Genomic DNA, 12,837 nt, shown 5'->3' on the forward strand with positions numbered 1-12,837 from the left:
CTTATGACAAATAACGAGGTATTAAATTTGCTTCGTATAATGTTTAACAAAAAATATTTGTTTACATAGTTGTCCTTAATTAAAAGTTGTTTCCGATGCCTTAAGTATATTTTTCTCTTCAGAATGTGTTATGCTGTATTATTTTAACAGTTCAATACATATATTGTCATTCACACAAGCATTTTTTTTTATAACAATGGTTCGTAGAAATGAATGTGAAATATGATTTGTAAGGAATATGTTTTTCTTAAAATTATGAAGAATAATGAAAAGTGACAAAAGTGTTATACAGGACTTACGGGCGAGAGAACAGTTACAATAAAACAAAATGTGCTCCCCAGGTTCAATAGGGGAAAGCTATATATAAGTGGCAAGCCAATCCTTGAAGATTTTATTAGTTATAACAACAAACTATAACTAAACAATACTAGTCCACATAAATGGTTATGTACTTTATTGAGTGCATCATCAATATTAGATCAGGAAATACATTATTACCAACATCAACATGTTTAATTATTTACATACAACATTTTGTATAGAAATGGTGGACAAAAACAACAGCATAAGTGTAGTGCGCTTTGTCTAAATACGAAAACCACAATAAAAGTACGTACGTTTATATACAAAATTAAGCACAGTAAGCCAGAAAATATAAACACGTAAAAATAAATGCAACAAATGACCGGTTATAGTTTAGAAACTATTTTAACTTATAATATTAAAATCCTTTTTAACAGTTATTTAACAGATATTTACACAATTCAGACATAGGCATAAAAAATCATGAATGAATTTAGAAAGACCCTGATCAATATGAAGTACACAAGCGATTGAAAAGTGCCTATGGGTACTTTCCTTAGAGATTATTAATGTATTAATTTGCTTATTCAAAATGCTTATTTGGAGTCGACGAACATATTTAAACATTACATTTCAACTTGCATTTGATACGGTTTTACGAATATAGCACAATTTTGTATATTGTTACCAAATACTTATATTTGTGTTTGGTAACATTTTTTGTTAAGCTTAACGTACAAATTAACGCATAATGAGTGCTTGTTTCTATGTATCAATTTGATCAACATGTCACACAATTTACATACATCAATGTTCAGCTATTCAACAACAGAACAAACATGTTTCATGCATTCAATAAATGTTAAATATAAACAACCCTAAGTTTAAGGAAATCTGGTCTTAAAACTTTTGCTGAACTTTAACAGTGGGAGATTTACAGAAAATGGCTCCATTGAAGGCACTGCACTGACATCAATTGTGGGAATGTTAACGTAAAAGGTAAAAAACATATTGTTACAGAACTAATAAAATGTCAAACTTTATTATCAGCTATACATCAATACGTTCACGTTTAATATAAGAACAAACATAAGTGTTTATTTCACATACACTTTCAAAGCAGACATCTTTGCTTTTTTTTGTTTAAGCAAATAATATTGCTCTCTACTTTACCAATAGAGACAATCGCATTTTTTGACAATTGTTAGCATATGACAACACTCTTCCTTAATTTGTAAATAACTGATTTCAAATAAAAATGTACTAAATTTTCTTTAGATAATGTAAAACAAAATTTAACTTATTTTAAGTAGCTGTTCTTAATATAAAACAGTTAATATAACAAGGGGTTTATATTTCATTGAGTACAGTTTTCTCTTCAGAATCTGTTACTGTACATTATTTTAACAGTTTAATACAAATATGAGGATTCACACAATCAATATTTTTATGACTATAGTTTGCACAAATTAATGTAAACAGTGAGTTTATCTTATAAAAATTGCCACACTAACAAAATAATGTACATTTAAAATACTATTGTTTCACAGTTGCTCTGTGTATAAATATCAAAATATACCTCTACAATGTATGCAGTGATCAAGAGATATTGATTAAGATACTCAGTGATTAAAGAGGATACATTCTGGTCGTCTTCATATGCATATACAAATATAAAGCATTATAAACTATTATGTCCGAAAATAAATTTAAACACTTATGAGCATCTTAGTCTTTGATCTAACAACACAAATTAACATTTATAACTTTTGCCATTTTTCATAAAACTCTAAAAAAAATAATTTTTTAATTTTTAGTTTTCCTTTAAGTTTTCCCCCAAATCCAAGAGCCATTTCGAATATTTAACAAACAATATGCATTGAAATCAACAAAGTACTGGTAGTAAATACAGAATCGATACTTTTAGGTAGATTACATAATATTGCATATAATTTATTTAGATTCCCATGAATGCTATTAAACAAGATTCTTGTTCAAATACCGACCCGAATGAGCAGATTTACTAGTATTGTTTTTAGAAAGATTGATAAACAGAAAAAGCTGAAGCGTAAAACTTCTAAAACTTTCTTAACACTACTTTTATATAGCTTATCTATAATACGGGTAAAAAAACAGAAAACTGAAACATGTGTTATAACATGAAAATACTCCAATATTTTTTTCATGTTGTCCAAGTTACCAGCCTCATTTAAACAGCTTTGTCACACTTTGAAAGTCTTTGATAAAAGTGTATTTCCCATTAATTTACCATTATCAGGATCAAAATAGGTAGTGATATGATAATATAGACAAAGACATTGCATATGCATGCTTTTAAAATACTTGACATGCTATATTTAACAAAATATTTCAACATCAATACTGACAGCATAAACATTCCCATAAAACATAAACTATTGTTTTTGTATGAATATAACTTGGTTGGTCACATATAACATAAAACGTAAGCTATTGTGTTTTTTAATACAACTTGGCTGGCAACATACAACATGTCGCTGTTGACATGACTTTGTGGCTTTCCACTTGAATTGTTGTGATGTGTCATTCTGCCATTTCGATCTGAACAAGGTCATTCATTTTCACCCTTCATAACATTCAAAGATTCAGAGTAAGTGTTGAATAAACCAGGAGGTATGTGAAGACTAGCACATCTAAAACAGTATGTAACTCTGAGCTTCTTAGGTATCACTGGGGTCAATATGTTAACAATAGCTGCAACAGGCTGTGTTTCTGATTGAATGGTTTGATTTCCTCCAATTGCATCTGAAAAAAGAAAGACTTGTTACTGTAGATGTCAGTTTTTTTTTTATACCGATGACAAATCAATAACAAGCACATGACTTGGTATTTCAGAATGTTACAACTAATCTGATTTAAATCCATTGAGGCAATGATGGTCCTGAGACTATTTATAAAATAATGATAGATAATAAATAGTTAAACTGGTTTGCCATCATGCATTAACATTTTGCTTTTGTCTCAAAATTCCGCTTATTTAAAAGACAAAGAACCAAAGTATAACTAGTAGGCAAGTTCACAGAATGGCAAATATCTTTGGTTTAATCACACTAGAAGCAATACTTTTTGAGTTTAGACTTTACATACAAATCCAACAGCTGGATGTACGTATGGATGGACAAATGTACATCTATATGCACTCACACATCTCTGAACTTGGGAGCATGCAAAAAACATCCACTTGACAAGAACACCCACCTGAAATTCGTTCTGCAAGATTTGTACAGACTAAGGGTCCTGTACCATGGATATACCAGAATCTTGAGATGATGACTGCTGCTGGTTCATGTGCTGTTATGATGTTCATAGATTGAGGGGTTCCGCACCATTGGCATGTCAGAAACTCGAATGATGACTGTTGCTGGTTCAAATGCTTCAAAAACAAACCAACGCTTTGCTATCCTGGTTTCTGCAATTAAGTTGGTCATGTGTTAATTAAGACAACAATTGTTATGACTTTACTAGCATTTCATAAAAATTGTCAAGTATCAAAATGCGGGTTCAACCCTGGCAACACACTTAAAACCCTCTGAAAAAGCCATTAACTTAAAAAAAAATAGAGCTTTGTCATAAACACCCCCGTATGAAGAGCTGATGATAAGAATTTGAAATGCTGAATGTGTAAAACGCAACCGTTACCCTGCGACCTAGTTTTTGGCACGGCATGGCCCATGTTTGAACATTGCCTAGAGATCATCTAGATTAAACTTCTGACCAAGTTTGTTGAAGAGCGGATGATAAGTACTTGAAATAGAGAGCAGACACCAAACTGAATGTGTAGTTTTTGGCCCGGCATGGCCCATGTTCGACAATGGCCTACAGATCATCTATAAAAAAAAACTTCTGATTAAGTTTGGTGAAGAGCGGATGATAAGTACTTGAAATTGAGAGCGGGCACCAACTGATTATGTAAAACGCACTAAGTGACCCTGTGACCTTGTTTTTGGTCCGGCATGGCCCATGTTCAAGTGTTTCCTATAGATCATCTAGATAAAACATCTGACCAAGTTTGGTGAAGATTGGATGAAAAGTACTTTAATAAGAGAGCAGACAACATGCTGAGTGTTTAAAACACACTAAGTGATACCATGCCCTAGGTTTTGATTCTGCATGACCCATGTTCAAACTTGACCAAGACACCATCTAGATACAACTTCTGACAAAGTTTGGTGAAGATTGGATGAAAACAACCTGAATTCGAGAGCGAACACTTAATACGGATCGACTGTCAGACCAACCGACAGACAAGTTCACTCCTGTATACCCCCTAACCTAAAACATCACTGACCCCTCTTCATAAATCAATGTTATTTTAAGAACAACACTTACAGTTGATATGGAACATGATTTTGTAAAGAGTGAAAGAGTCAGATATGTCGGTACCTGCTGATAAATTGTTTGCTGTTGTTGTTGTTGTGGTTTTGAGTTTTAATATAACTCTATATGTTGAATTTAAAATGCAAATTTGAGGGTTTAACTTGAAACTTGTGCACTTTCTTCAAATTTCTTTATAAGATAAAGTAGTTTGTGGCTGAACCCTTAAACTTAGATTACATGTAGATAAACTGGTCAATTAATTGAAGAGCAGAAACCCCAGTTTGTATTGGGTTTTACCTATTGGGTATTTGTGAAAGATTTATGCCACAATGGCCCCTTTTGCAATGGCAAGGTGACTTACCTATTGAGATGCAGATTTTGATAATGTGAACATCGCTCACTGGGCTTGAACTTGTGAGTATAAGACCTCTGTGAACAGATAGAAACACCTTAGGGCATCCCAGGAATGTGTTCCTGTAAACCAAATAATTCAATGCATTCTAAAATGGCAGCAGTTATATTAGAAGTCAATCAATGTTGTTTGATTAAAAAAATATTTAAGAAATAAATTATGTTTGAAGGATCTTGATACAAATGGGATATAAACTAAACCCTTGATACAAACATAGCCTTCTTTATATTGTACACTTGATACAAACATTTTGTGTCCCTCTGGAACCAATATTTATTAAGTTACGTGCAACACTAAAAGGTGGGACGGACATGAGGAAGGGTTAAAAGAAGGGCGGGGAGAATTACTTACAAGGACACACATGTACGCCCCCCCCCCACTGAGCCCTTTCAAGGCAATACAAATGGTGGTTATTATAAATATTTAACACTTACATAAATGATTTGTTTAAGTTAGCAGCAAACTGTTCAAAATTGAAATTTGGAGTGAAACACTGTACATTATAAATGGTTAGTTACATGACCAACCTACCTTATTGACGAGGTAATCTTGGCCCCTGACCAAGAAAGTATGGAGCCCCAGGTTCAGAGTGGCTCCACCCTGCAGGTAGGACTAGTTGAGCATTTGCCCCAAGGTCCTGGGCCAGGAAGTGTCACTGGGCGTCTGGGCCCAGCTGACCGGACATCCGGTTGTTCAGCTAGGTACTGATCTATGATTGCATGGGTTCCTGTAGAAACAGGCTCTTAAAACAAAATCCAAGAATTTAAATAAATATTGAAAATAAATGAAGAAAATAATTTTAAAATGAGCTGAAGGCTTTTACATAATTATTTTACTATAATTAAATATAATTTGACGATTCTATTAAAGCAGATTTTTATGAAAGGATAAACTTTTGGTTCAGGGGCTAAATTTCGGTCGAAAATATACAAAACTTAATGCCCTGACCTTCTATGATTAAAATTGATATCAGATCAAGTGCTATTGGCATTTTATTTACTAAGTGTGATCAATTTAAAAGCACATAATTCCCATTTGATGCTAGGAACTTTTCAGTCACATAAAATACTGATGTTAAGTGTAGTATATGAGCCTCATTCTGGGAAAATAGGGCTTAATGTATGTGCAGTCTGCACAGGCTAATCTGGGATGACACTTTAATAGGACTTAATGTATGTGCAGTCTGCACAGGCTTATCTGAGATGACACTTGACTAGGACTTAATGTATGTGCAGTCTGCACAGGCTAATCTGGGATGACACTTTAATAGGACTTAATGTAGGTGCAGTCTGCACAGGCTAATCTGGGATGACACTTTAATAGGACTTAATGTATGTGCAGTCTGCACAGGCTTATCTGAGATGACACTTGAGTAGGACTTAATGTATGTGCAGTCTGCACAGGCTAATCTGGGATGACACTTTAATAGGACTTAATATATGTGCAGTCTGCACAGGCTAATCTGGGATGACACTTAAATAGGACTTTATGTATGTGCAGTCTGCACAGGCTAATCTGGGATGACAATTTAATAGGACTTAATGTAGGTGCAGTCTGCACAGGCTCATCTGGGATGACAATTTAAGCACATAAATGAAGCCCCATATCCCAGAACACCGCTAAGATACTACTTATTGTTCTTGTTGCTGCTGCTGCTGCTGCTGCCACTGGGCCAAAGACAGAGATGGAGTGAGTCCCGCCGCCGAAGTCCCCACTTCAAACCCATGAATTGCCGACAACAACTGTTGTTGAAAGGTTTCAATCGCATACTGCTCTCCAGGCCTAAGGTTCACATAATTCGAGAACAACATTTCGAGGTCAGTCACATTAACGGACGTGTCACGCAACGCCTGCTGTTGGATCAGATCGTTTCAGTTCGAGTGACTTGTCCTGCCTAATTTGTCGACGCCCATCATCCAATTGTTGCTAAGCGACATCGACGCTGAGACGGAAGTCGAACTCACAAAGGCTCTGCTGTTTTAAGTGTTGATGTAGCCAATATGGGAGGAGATATTGATAGGAGGCTTGGTAGTATTACGCAAGACGTCTTTGTGCTGAATTTCTTAAGCGAGTTGTAGTACTTGTGCAAGAAGGGGGTTGTCATCGACTTTCACTTCAATGACGTTTGTCATGTTTGCTAGTAAAGTTCACTGAAAAGGAAATGGAAAGTAAACTAAAACCGGATTGTTTAGTGACACATGAATAAGCCTTGCAACACCTTACCTTACAGACTTGTTTTTTAAATGCCAAACATTGTGCCTATAATTGATATTTAGAATATTGCAATTAATTTTTCACTAATTAGAACTCAGAATAACGTAGTATCAATGTTTTACATGCACCAACTTGAAATTGGAATTTTTGTGTTTGTAGCAAGGTGTAATATTTATTTTTTTGTAAATCAAAAACAGGCTAAACATAATTTAAACGAGTGGACTCTCCCATCCTTCTACATTGGATCAATGTATTTCCAAAATTAGGGATGTTTAGTATATTTATTTCTATATTTAGAATAGTTCATACAGAAATTCCTTAAAGCAAACAGCGCAGACCCAAATGAGACACCACATCATGCGGTGTCTAATCTGGGTCTACGCTGTTTGCCAAGGCCTTTTTTCTAGACCCTAGGCATAAATGGGTTAAAAAGAAAATAAATCCAAAAGCAGAATGTGAAAATGTATGGTTGCTGGAAATACATGGATTTTTAAAATAACCGTTAATTATAAAATTTGTAGTCACACATTTCAATGAGGTAATTGTTTAGAGATTGCATGTTAAAAAGTCATAAAACTACATACCTCACGCGTAAATGAGTTTTTTCATCATTTTGTGAATGGGGCCTGACTGAGGAACAATCATGTCATTTTGACTAAAACTGGAAAATGTTCATGTCAGTAATTCAAAACTAAACAAAGGCTGTTTGTAAAACATGCATGCCCCATATATGGGCTGTCAGTTGTAGTGGCAGCCATTGTGTGAATATGTTTTTTGTCATTGTGACCTTGACCTTTGACTTAGTGACCCAGACCTGTTTACCCTATCGATTGCTTCTCAGTAGTATGGAGGGCATCTTTCAGTAGTTTTGGGCTGCTGTCAGTAGTTTTAACCTTTTCAATCATTTTGAGCATTAAAACACCATGACTGGGTCACATATCAGTTTAACGGTACATAAAGCATTAGATTAATATACTTGCTAATAATTAAATCTGTTAAGTGATTTTATTTCCTTTTATTTGTTACAGCCTTTGCCATTTGGTTTGGGAAAAATGGCGCGATAAACCATGAAATTGGAAAAAAATAGCGCGATAAACCATGAAATTGGGAAACATTAAACATTATAAATATGATTATAAGTAACATAATTAAAATTGTTTTTAAGTGCATGTTTGACAGCATTTTTATATTATAAAGTGCTGCTTTAATGTCTTCTTACAATGAAGACAATATTTTATTAATATCCATCACCATCAAATAATTATATAAAACAGAGAAACAACTTCTTTGTTTAAAAAAAAAATCTATTCACTCAACGTTTCAGTCAATTTAGACCTTCATCAGGAGTAAACATTTTGTTATTAAATAAAGGAAATGACGTCACAATCACATGACGTCAATTGCAACAACGTCAAAGTGTTACATACTATTTGGCGTTTAAATTAACATATAACCCAAATAATATACAACATCATTATAAAAAGCATACAGTTCATATATGTATATGTTATCTAATTAACTAGATTATTAAAGTAGGATCAGTTATGATACAAAATTACTGGAAAAATGCAGTTTGAATGGGAAAATGTTAAATGAACCAGTAAAAACTACCTTAAAACTAGAAAATTAGAAGAGAACTTTAGAATTCATTCCTAGGGGAGCTATAGTACCTAGGTAATGCATCCAAGAACATTCTTTTAATAGGCGTTTAATATCCATCCACATGCATATTAAACTTACAATAATCTATAGATTCTTAAATACACCATTTGATCATAAGCTCTTTAAGAGTAGCTATTAATTTAATTCAGTATTTTTTTAAATTAAATATCATAAGGGGAAAACATAAACAAATATTGACAAACATCCTTTAGTGTTCTTGTTGTGTTAATAATGTATTAAATGGAGTTAAAATAATATATTTTATTTATTTACCTTTCAATATCTTGCACTTGACAACCTCGGTTCAATGCTATTTCATTAAACTGTACAACGTAACAAACATAATAAAGCAGAATAGTCATATGAAGCTGAGTATACACAAATCCACTAACAAATCATGTTTGTCTCTTTTATTTTGCGAACGATACTCATTATAATAAATGCTTTAACTTTGTTAGTAGACTGAACTACAATATTCCAACACTTGTTTCCGTGACGCACATTCACGGTGCATATTTCTGATAAATATGTTATTTTTATTTTTATCTCAAACGTAGTATTTTGCGTGAATTGACACACACATTACATTATTCCCTAACGACCATATGATATCCGTTGTTAATTTGAATGGTATTTATTATTTTAGCCGTTAATCGCAATTTCTCTTCTGCTTGCTTCGACGTGTGATAAAACAGGTGTGCTCAATCCCGATACATCGACTATTTACGGTATTCTCCGCAATAGAGAGAGAGATGTGTATATTGGATAGCAACGTAAAATCGTATATATTCGGCTAAATTTGCGAACCAATACACAAGTCAGTTGTTGTTCGTTGACGACTCGACAAGCTCGATCAGCACTTGTTCCCCCGGCGGCTTTAATTTTAACGTTTCTTACTACGCATGCGCCAAAATGATTATGATTGATAAATAACCCGCAAAGACCGAAAATAAGCGAAAGAACGATTAAAAACTGAAATTTGACCATTTTGATCGATGGATCCGTAGTTTTTCAGTACAAATCCGTAGTGCGTAGTTTAGCCAAATAATCTGTAGTAACTACGGCAAATCCGTAGAAGTAAACATGTCTGGTGACCTGAAAATCAATAGGGGTCATCTGCGAATCATGATCAATGTTCCTATGAAGTTTCATGATCCTAGGCCTAATTATTCTTGAGTTATCATCCAAAAACCATTGTACTATTTCGAGTCACTGTGACCTTGACCTTTGACCTAGTGACCTGAAAATCAATAGGGGTCATCTGCCAGTCTTTATCAATGTACCTATGAAGTTTCATGATCCTAGGCGTAAGCATTATTGAGTTTTCATCCTGAAACCATTTTAATGTTTAGAATCACTGTGACCTTGACCTTTGACCTAGTGACCTGAAAATCAATAGGGCTTATCTGCCAGTCATGATCAATGTTCCTATGAAGTTTCATGATCCTAGGCGTAAGCATTCTTGAGTAATCATCCGGAAACCGTTTTACTTTTACGAGTTACTGTGACTTTGACCTTTTGACCTGAAAATTGATAGGGGTCATTTACCAGTCATGATCAATGTACCTTTGAAGTTTCATTATCCTATGCGTAAGCATTCTTGAGTTATCATCTGGAAACCATTTTACTATTTCGAGTCACTGTGACCTTGACCTTTGACCTAGTGACCTAAAAATCAATAGGGGTCATCTGCCAGTCATGATCAATGTACCTATGAATTTTCATGATCCTAGGCCTAAGCATTCTTGAGTTATCAATCTGAAACCATTTTACTATTTCGAGTCACTGTGACCTTGACTTTGACCTAGTGACCTGAAAATCAATAGAGGTCATCTGCCAGTCATGATCAATGTACCTATGAAGATTCCTGATCCTAGGCCTAAGCGTTCCTGAGTTATCATCCGGAAACCATCTGGTGGACGGACCGACCGACCGACGGACGACTGACCGACATGTGCAAAACAATATACCCCTTCTTCTTCGAAGGGGGGCATAAAAAGGATCAATCTAACAAGAGCTATCAGAGGAAAGCAGGCTCAACTGTTCAAGCGCTTGACAGTATAACGTAAGCCATCATGGGAAAATTGTTAATATTCAATACTGTTAACGTATAGAAATTCGTCGGTATGAAATTTCGTGGTTTAATAAAAAACAGCTAATTCGTTTACACGTAATTTCGTGGCTTTCAAATTTTCGGGGAAGATTGACAGTCATAATAATTAAACTTTTCTATAAACAACCAGAGTAATAACAAAGAATAATCTGCTAATGTGTGTTGACAGCAAGGCGTGTGATTAATGTGCACGGAAGCATGAAAGTGTTGCCGATAATTGTCGATAAGAGCGAATAAGCGGCGATCTTGTGTGTCCCCTGCTCGCTAATTGCCACCAATGTTGTTTTGACAGATTATTTGCAATTCTCTGCTCAATTGACGGTCCCCTAGTAGAAACAATTGAGTAATAAGGTCCCCAAAATACAGGTGTGAAAACCGTTTTGTCTCTTTTAACTTAAATTGGCACTAATTGACATATGTGATAAATCTGCAAACTGTTAATTTGACGACGTGACGTAAAAGAGAACAATCGTTGATGTACAGTTTAAATTCTGTGCTTATGGCAATTTAAGCAATTGTTCAATTATCTAAGTGTAAAAGGGGCCATAATTATGTCAAAATGCTTGATACAGTGGTCTGCTCTTGTTTATAGGTTGGGGTCAGGTTGTTAAACAAGTATGCAACATATAAAAGCAATATGTCAAAGGATATAGGAAATATTTGGGGTAGTAAGCAAACTTAAACATAGATTTATTAATAATATGCATATTGTAAGTATAAAAGGGGCAATAATTATGACAAAATGCTTGATAGAGTTTTCTGCTTTTGTTTATAGATTGGGGTGATGTTGGTAAACAAGTATGCAAAATATGAGAGCAATATGTCAAGGGACAATGAAAATAAATGGGGTAGTACGAAAACTTTAACATTTGCTGCATATTCTACGTGGAAAAGGGGTCATAATTATGACAAAATGCTTGATAGATTTGTCTGCTCTTGTTTATAGGTTTGGATCATGTTGGTAAACAAGTATACAAAATATGAAAGCAATATGTCAAGGGACAAAAAAATATTTGGGGTAGTACGAAACATTAACATTTGCACGCTAACGCAGACGCTAACGAAGACGCCGGGGTGAGTAGGATAGCTCCACTATATATATTTTATATAAAATAGTCGATCTAAAAACTACTTGTATTCACTCCCATTTGTTATTTGATGAAAATGTAAAGATATCTCATTTCCTGCAAATGTAAAATACATGTAGGTGATACAGTTGAACAGTTCAAATGAATTTAACCAGACACATTTGCAAACTTGCCTCAGATAATTGAAAAAATGTTCCAAATATGTTTCATGAAGATTAAACTTAAAATATCACTTCTACAGTTTTAAATAACTTTGACTTAAGTTTGACCTATGTAAGTGACCAATTTTTTGCCTCACATGACCCTTTGTCAGACTTGGCAGCTTCATCAAATGGACAAATTTTATTACTCTGCCCAGGTTTCATAAAGTTAAACATGCGTTGTAAATGTGACATAGATCTAGAATTTTAAACCTTTTCAACTAAGAAGCAAAGTGAAATGGCTATGTGCAAACAGCCTTAAACCTAAACAGCCTGCGAGCAAAAAGGGCCCGGCCCTTTGCTCCAATTAATGAGAAATTATGACATAAATTAACATATTGTGCTTAATACCTTATTAACACTGCTTCTTTCTTGTTATTGGCATTCGCACTGAAGTGTGGCGACTAGTATGTAATACGTTTTTTTTTCGCTTATGTGAGGAGAAATTATTTTACAAATCAATGTATATATTTTTGTTTTAAGAATATC

General features: G+C 34.3%; 1 protein-coding gene across 11 annotated transcripts in view; it reads right to left on the minus strand.

Moving 5' to 3' along the window:
• Positions 1-376: 376 nt before the first annotated feature.
• Positions 377-12,837, minus strand: part of LOC127864180 (uncharacterized) — a 327,718-nt gene continuing 315,257 nt past the window's right edge. For 7 of the 11 annotated variants that reach the window (XM_052403865.1, XM_052403867.1, XM_052403859.1 and 4 more), the window contains 4 exons: positions 5,603-5,813; positions 5,021-5,133; positions 3,541-3,751; positions 377-3,087 (listed from right to left, as the gene is read on the minus strand). The gene's annotated coding sequence lies outside the window, so the exon portion shown is untranslated. Of the gene's footprint in view, positions 3,088-3,540; positions 3,752-5,020; positions 5,134-5,602; positions 7,222-7,869; positions 7,947-12,837 lie in introns of all 11 variants that reach the window. The other 4 variants (XM_052403868.1, XM_052403864.1, XM_052403861.1 and 1 more) reach the window with 4 other exon arrangements.

Source organism: Dreissena polymorpha, chromosome 1 (genome assembly GCF_020536995.1).
Source record: "Dreissena polymorpha isolate Duluth1 chromosome 1, UMN_Dpol_1.0, whole genome shotgun sequence".
Taxonomy (NCBI): Eukaryota; Metazoa; Mollusca; class Bivalvia; order Myida; family Dreissenidae; genus Dreissena; species Dreissena polymorpha.